The sequence below is a fragment of the Thermobia domestica genome, unplaced genomic scaffold (assembly GCF_964235325.1).
Source record: "Thermobia domestica unplaced genomic scaffold, izTheDome1.hap1.1 HAP1_SCAFFOLD_640, whole genome shotgun sequence".
NCBI classification, from domain to species: domain Eukaryota; kingdom Metazoa; phylum Arthropoda; class Insecta; order Zygentoma; family Lepismatidae; genus Thermobia; species Thermobia domestica.
In genome coordinates this window covers 35077-43845 of record NW_027656350.1, presented here as the reverse complement: position 1 = coordinate 43845, position 8769 = coordinate 35077, and positions in this window count along the sequence as shown.

Genomic DNA, 8769 nt, shown 5'->3' with positions numbered 1-8769 from the left:
GTAATGAGACTCGCCGCTGCGTGGCGCTCCATTCGCTAAAAGCAAGCTACCCGAAGGGATTGTGGTGGATGATCCAACGAATTATTGCACACAAGCACTATGCTCACACACAGTATGTGTCAAGAAAGTAATAATACTCGCCGCTGCGTGGTGCTCCATTCGATAGAAGCAAGCTCCCCAGAGAGATTGTCTTTGATGATCAAAACAATTAACGTACTGACGAACTATGCCCTCATAAAATGTATGATGAAAGTAATGAGACTCGCCGCTGCGTGGAGCTCCATTCGCTTGAAACAAGCTCTCCGAAGGGATTGTGGTGGATGATCCAACAAATTAACGCACTGAAGCACTATGCTCACACACAGTATGTGTCAAGAAAGTAATGAGACTCGCCGCTTCGTGGCACTCCATTCGCTTGTAGCAAGCTCCCCGGAAGGATTGTGGTGGATGATCAAACCAATAAACGAACTGAAGTACTGTGGTCAAACACAGTATGTTTCAAGAAAGTAATTAGACTCGCCGCTGCGTGACGCTCCATTCGATTGAAGCAAGCTACCCGGAGGGACTGTAATGGATGATCTTACCAATTAACGCACTGAAGCACTATGCTCACACACAGTATGTTACAAGAAGGTAATGAGACTCGCCGCTGCGTTGCGCTCCATTCGGTTGAAGCAAGCTCCCCGGAGGGATTGTGGTTGATGATCCAACCAATTACGGCACTGACGAACTATGCCCTGACAAAGTGTATGCAGAAAGTAATGAGACTCCTCGCTGCGTGGCGCTCCATTCGCTAGAAGCAAGCTACCTAGAGGGATTGTGGTGGATGATCAAAACGATTAACGCACTGACGAACTATGACTTCATATAATGTATGCAGAAAGTAATGAGACTCGCCGCTGCGTGCCGCTCCATTCCCTTGAAGCAAGCTCCCCGGAAGGATTTTAATGGACGATCCAACCAATTAACGCACTGAAGCACTATGCTCACACATAGAGTATGTGTCAAGAAAGTAATGAGACTCGCCGCTGCGTGGCGCTCCATTCGCTTGAAGCGAGCTACCCAGAGGGATTCTGGTGGATGATCCAACAAATTAACTCACTGAAGCACTATGCTCACACACAGTATGTGTCAAGAAAGTAATGAGATTCGCCGCTGCGTGGCGCTCCATTCGCTAGAAGCAAGCTACCCGGCGGGATTGTGGTTGATGATCAAAACCATTAACGCACTGGCGAACTATGCCCTCCTAAAGTGTATGCAGAAAGTAATGAGACACGCCCTTGCGTGGCGCTCCATTCGCTTGAAGAAAGCATCCTGGAGGGATTCTGGTGGATGATCCAACCAATTAACGCACTGAAGCACTATGCTCACACACAGTATGTGTCAAGAAAGTAATGAGATTCGCCGCTTCGTGGCGCTCCATTCGCTAGGAGCAAGCTACCCGGAGGGATTGTGGTGGATGATCAAAACAATTAACGCACTGACGAACTATGCCCTCATAAAGTGTATGCAGAAAGTAATGAGACTCGCCGCTGCGTGGCACTCCATTCGCTTGAAGCAAGGTCCCCGGAAGGATTGTGGTGGATGATCAAACCAATTAAGGACCTGAAGTACTATGGTCTAACACAGTATGTGTCAAGAAAGTAATGAGACTCGCCGCTGCGTGGCGCTCCATTCGCTAGAAGCAAGCTACCCGGCGGGATTGTGGTTGATGATCAAAACAATTAACGCACTGACGAACTATGCTCTGATAAAGTGTATGCAGAAAGTAATGAGACTCGCCCTTGCGTGGCGCTCCATTCGCTTGAAGAAAGCATCCTGGAGGGATTCTGGTGGAAGATCCAACCAATTAACGCACTGAAGCACTATGCTCACACACAGTATTTGACAAAAAAGAAATGAGACTAGCCGTTGCGTGTCGCTCCGTTCGCTTGAAGCAATCTCCCCGGTGGGATTGTGGTGGATGATCCAAATAATTAACGCACTGAAGCACTATGATCACAAACAGTATGTGTCAAGAAAGTAATGAGACACACCGCTGCGTTGCGTTCCATTCAGTTGAAGCAAGCTCCCCGGAGGGATTGTGGTGGATGATCCAACAAATAAACGCAGTAAAGTTCCATGCTCACACACAGTATGTGTCAAGAAAGTAATGAAACTCGCCGCTGCGTGGCGTTCCATTCGCTTGAAGCAAGCTCCCCGAAGTGATTGTGGTGGATGATCAAAACAATTAACGCACTGAAACACTATGCTCATACACAGTATGTGTCAGGAAATTAATGAGACTCGCCGCTGCGTAGCGCTCTATCCGCTAGATGCAATCTACCCGGAGAAATTGTGGTGGATGACCAAGACAATTAACGCACTGACGAACTATGCCCTTATAAAGTGTATGCAGAAAAAATGAGACTCGCCACTGCGTGGTGCTCCACTCGCTAGAAAGAAGATACCCGGAGGGATTGTGGTGGAGGATCAAAATAATTAACGCACTCACGAACTATGCTCTCATAAAATGTATGCAAAAAGTAATGAGACTCGCCGCTCCGTGGCGCTCCATTCCCTAAAAGCAAGCTCTCCGGATGGGTTGTGGTGGATCATCAAAAATATTAACGCACTGACGAACTATGCCCTTATAAAGTAAATGCAGAAAGTAATGAGACTCGAAGCTGCATGGCGCTCCATTCGCTAGAAGGAAGCTACCCGGATGGATAGTGGTGGATGATCAAAACAATTAACGCACTGACGAACAATGCCCTCATAAAGTGTATGCAGAAAATAATGAGACACGCCGCTGCGTGGCGCTCCATTCGCTTGAACCAATCTCCCCGGTGGGATTGTGCTGGATGATCCAACTAATTAACGCACTGAAACACTATGATCACAAATATTATGTCAATTAAGTAATGAGACTCGCCGCTGCGTGGCGCTCCATTCGGTTGAAGCAAGCTCCCCGGAGGGATTGTGGTGGATGATCCAACCAATTAACGCACTGAAGTACTATGCTCACACACAGTATGTGACAAGAAATTAATGAAACTCGCCGCTGCGTGGCGCTCAATTCGCTTGAAGCAATTTCCCCGGGGGGATTGTGGTGGATGATCCAACCAATTAACGCACGGAAGAACTATGATAACACACAGTATGTGTTTTTTTTTGTATGTGTATGTGTACGAGTATGTAATGAGACTCGCCGCTCCGTGGCGCTCCATTCGCTAGAAGCAAGCTCCCCGGAGGGATTGTGTTGGATGATCCAGCCAATTAACGAACTGAAGCACTATGCTCACACTCAATATGTGTCATGAAAGTAATGAGACTCGCCGCTGCATGGCGCTCCATTCGATTGAAGCAAGCTCCCCAGAGAGATTGTCTTTGATGATCAAACCAATTAACGTATTGACGAACTATGCCCTCATAAAATGTATGATGAAAGTAATGAGACTCGCCGCTGCGTGGAGCTACATTCGCTTGAAATAAGCTCTCCGGAGGGATTGTGGTGGATGATCCAACCAATTAACGCACTGAAGCACTATGCTCACACACAGTATGTGTCAAGAAAGTAATGAGACTCGCCGCTTCGTGGCACTCCATTCGCTTGTAGCAAGCTCCCCGGAAGGATTGTGGTGGATGATCAAACCAATAAACGAACTGAAGTACTGTGGTCAAACACAGTATGTTTCAAGAAAGTAATGAGACTCGCCGCTGCGTGGCGCTCCATTCGATTGAAGCAAGCTACCCGGAGGGACTGTAATGGATGATCTTACCAATTAACGCACTGAAGCACTATGCTCACACACAGTATGATACAAGAAGGTAATGAGACTCGCCGCTGCGTTGCGCTCCATTCGGTTGAAGCAAGCTCCCCGGAGGGATTGTGGTTGATGATCCAACCAATGAAGGCACTGACGAACTATGCCCTGACAAAGTGTATGCAGAAAGTAATGAGACTCGCCGCTGCGTGGCGCTCCATTCGCTAGAAGCAAGCTACCCAGAGGGATTGTGGTGGATGATCAAAACGATTAACGCACTGACGAACTATGACTTCATATAATGTATGCAGAAAGTAATGAGACTCGCCGCTGCGTGCCGCTCCATTCCCTTGAAGCAAGCTCCCCGGAAGGATTTTAATGGACGATCCAACCAATTAACGCACTGAAGCACTATGCTCACACATAGAGTATGTGTCAAGAAAGTAATGAGACTCGCCGTTGCGTGGCGCTCCATTCGCTTGAAGCGAGCTACACAGAGGGATTCTGGTGGATGATCCAACAAATTAACGCACTGAAGCACTATGCTCACACACAGTATGTGTCAAGAAAGTAATGAGATTCGCCGCTGCGTGGCGCTCCATTCGCTAGAAGCAAGCTACCCGGCGGGATTGTGGTTGATGATCAAAACCATTAACGCACTGACGAACTATGCCCTCATAAAGTGTATGCAGAAAGTAATGAGACTCGCCCTTGCGTGGCGCTCCATTCGCTTGAAGAAAGCATCCTGGAGGGATTCTGGTGGATGATCCAACCAATTAACGCACTGAAGCACTATGCTCACACACAGTATGTGTCAAGAAAGTAATGAGATTCGCCGCTGCGTGGCGCTCCATTCGCTAGAAGCAAGCTACCCGGAGGGATTGTGGTGGATGATCAAAACAATTAACGCACTGACGAACTATGCCCTCATAAAGTGTATGCAGAAAGTAATGAGACTCGCCGCTGCGTGGCACTCCATTCGCTTGAAGCAAGGTCCCCGGAAGGATTGTGGTGGATAATCAAACCAATTAAGGACCTGAAGTACTATGGTCTAACACAGTATGTGTCAAGAAAGTAATGAGACTCGCCGCTGCGTGGCGCTCCATTCGCTAGAAGCAAGCTACCCGGCGGGATTGTGGTTGATGATCAAAACAATTAACGCACTGACGAACTATGCTCTCATAAAGTGTATGCAGAAAGTAATTAGACTCGCCCTTGCGTGGCGCTCCATTCGCTTGAAGAAAGCATCCTGGAGGGATTCTGGTGGAAGATCCAACCAATTAACGCACTGAAGCACTATGCTCACACACAGTATTTGACAAAAAAGAAATGAGACTCGCCGTTGCGTGGCGCTCCGTTCGCTTGAAGCAATCTCCCCGGTGGGATTGTGGTGGTGGATGATCCAAATAATTAACGCACTGAAGCACTATGATCACAAACAGTATGTGTCAAGAAAGTAATGAGACACACCGCTGCGTTGCGTTCCATTCGGTTGAAGCAAGCTCCCCGGAGGGATTGTGGTGGATGATCCAACAAATAAACGCAGTAAAGTTCCATGCTCACACACAGTATGTGTCAAGAAAGTAATGAAACTCGCCGCTGCGTGGCGTTCCATTCGCTTGAAGCAAGCTCCCCGAAGTGATTGTGGTGGATGATCAAAACAATTAACGCACTGAAACACTATGCTCATACACAGTATGTGTCAGGAAATTAATGAGACTCGCCGCTGCGTAGCGCTCTATCCGCTAGATGCAATCTACCCGGAGAAATTGTGGTGGATGACCAAGACAATTAACGCACTGACGAACTATGCCCTTATAAAGTGTATGCAGAAAAAATGAGACTCGCCACTGCGTGGTGCTCCACTCGCTAGAAAGAAGATACCCGGAGGGATTGTGGTGGAGGATCAAAATAATTAACGCACTCACGAACTATGCTCTCATAAAATGTATGCAAAAAGTAATGAGACTCGCCGCTCCGTGGCGCTCCATTCCCTAAAAGCAAGCTCTCCGGATGGGTTGTGGTGGATCATCAAAAATATTAACGCACTGACGAACTATGCCCTTATAAAGTAAATGCAGAAAGTAATGAGACTCGAAGCTGCATGGCGCTCCATTCGCTAGAAGGAAGCTACCCGGATGGATAGTGGTGGATGATCAAAACAATTAACGCACTGACGAACAATGCCCTCATAAAGTGTATGCAGAAAATAATGAGACACGCCGCTGCGTGGCGCTCCATTCGCTTGAACCAATCTCCCCGGTGGGATTGTGCTGGATGATCCAACTAATTAACGCACTGAAACACTATGATCACAAATATTATGTCAATTAAGTAATGAGACTCGCCGCTGCGTGGCGCTCCATTCGGTTGAAGAAAGCTCCCCGGAGGGATTGTGGTGGATGATCCAACCAATTAACGCACTGAAGTACTATGCTCACACACAGTATGTGACAAGAAATTAATGAAACTCGCCGCTGCGTGGCGCTCAATTCGCTTGAAGCAATTTCCCCGGGGGGATTGTGGTGGATGATCCAACCAATTAACGCACGGAAGAACTATGATAACACACAGTATGTGTTTTTTTGTATGTGTATGTGTACGAGCATGTAATGAGACTCGCCGCTCCGTGGCGCTCCATTCGCTAGAAGCAAGCTCCCCGGAGGGATTGTGTTGGATGATCCAGCCAATTAACGAACTGAAGCACTATGCTCACACTCAGTATGTGTCATGAAAGTAATGAGACTCGCCGCTGCGTGGCGCTCCATTCGATTGAAGCAAGCTCCCCAGAGAGATTGTCTTTGATGATCAAACCAATTAACGTATTGACGAACTATGCCCTCATAAAATGTATGATGAAAGTAATGAGACTCGCCGCTGCGTGGAGCTACATTCGCTTGAAATAAGCTCTCCGGAGGGATTGTGGTGGATGATCCAACCAATTAACGCACTGAAGCACTATGCTCACACACAGTATGTGTCAAGAAAGTAATGAGACTCGCCGCTTCGTGGCACTCCATTCGCTTGTAGCAAGCTCCCCGGAAGGATTGTGGTGGATGATCAAACCAATAAACGAACTGAAGTACTGTGGTCAAACACAGTATGTTTCAAGAAAGTAATGAGACTCGCCGCTGCGTGGCGCTCCATTCGATTGAAGCAAGCTACCCGGAGGGACTTTAATGGATGATCTTACCAATTAACGCACTGAAGCACTATGCTCACACACAGTATGATACAAGAAGGTAATGAGACTCGCCGCTGCGTTGCGCTCCATTCGGTTGAAGCAAGCTCCCCGGAGGGATTGTGGTTGATGATCCAACCAATGAAGGCACTGACGAACTATGCCCTGACAAAGTGTATGCAGAAAGTAATGAGACTCGCCGCTGCGTGGCGCTCCATTCGCTAGAAGCAAGCTACCCAGAGGGATTGTGGTGGATGATCAAAACGATTAACGCACTGACGAACTATGACTTCATATAATGTATGCAGAAAGTAATGAGACTCGCCGCTGCGTGCCGCTCCATTCCCTTGAAGCAAGCTCCCCGGAAGGATTTTAATGGACGATCCAACCAATTAACGCACTGAAGCACTATGCTCACACATAGAGTATGTGTCAAGAAAGTAATGAGACTCGCCGCTGCGTGGCGCTCCATTCGCTTGAAGCGAGCTACCCAGAGGGATTCTGGTGGATGATCCAACAAATTAACGCACTGAAGCGCTATGCTCACACACAGTATGTGTCAAGAAAGTAATGAGATTCGCCGCTGCGTGGCGCTCCATTCGCTAGAAGCAAGCTACCCGGCGGGATTGTGGTTGATGATCAAAACCATTAACGCACTGACGAACTATGCCCTCATAAAGTGTATGCAGAAAGTAATGAGACTCGCCCTTGCGTGGCGCTCCATTCGCTTGAAGAAAGCATCCTGGATTGATTCTGGTGAATGATCCAACCAATTAACGCACTGAAGCACTATGCTCACACACAGTATGTGTCAAGAAAGTAATGAGATTCGCCGCTGCGTGGCGCTCCATTCGCTAGAAGCAAGCTACCCGGAGGGATTGTGGTGGATGATCAAAACAATTAACGCACTGACGAACTATGCCCTCATAAAGTGTATGCAGAAAGTAATGAGACTCGCCGCTGCGTGGCACTCCATTCGCTTGAAGCAAGGTCCCCGGAAGGATTGTGGTGGATAATCAAACCAATTAAGGACCTGAAGTACTATGGTCTAACACAGTATGTGTCAAGAAAGTAATGAGACTCGCCGCTGCGTGGCGCTCCATTCGCTAGAAGCAAGCTACCCGGCGGGATTGTGGTTGATGATCAAAACAATTAACGCACTGACGAACTATGCTCTCATAAAGTGTATGCAGAAAGTAATGAGACTCGCCCTAGCGTGGCGCTCCATTCGCTTGAAGAAAGCATCCTGGAGGGATTCTGGTGAAAGATCCAACCAATTAACGCACTGAAGCACTATGCTCACACACAGTATTTGACAAAAAAGAAATGAGACTCGCCGTTCCGTGGCGCTCCGTTCGCTTGAAGCAATCACCCCGGTGGGATTGTGGTGGTGGATGATCCAAATAATTAACGCACTGAAGCACTATGATCACAAACAGTATGTGTCAAGAAAGTAATGAGACACACCGCTGCGTGGCGTTCCATTCGGTTGAAGCAAGCTCCCCGGAGGGATTGTGGTGGATGATCCAACAAATAAACGCAGTAAAGTTCCATGCTCACACACAGTATGTGTCAAGAAAGTAATGAAACTCGCCGCTGCGTGGCGTTCCATTCGCTTGAAGCAAGCTCCCCGAAGTGATTGTGGTGGATGATCAAAACAATTAACGCACTGAAACACTATGCTCATACACAGTATGTGTCAGGAGATTAATGAGACTCGCCGCTGCGTAGCGCTCTATCCGCTAGATGCAATCTACCCGGAGAAATTGTGGTGGATGACCAAGACAATTAACGCACTGACGAACTATGCCCTTATAAAGTGTATGCAGAAAAAATGAGACT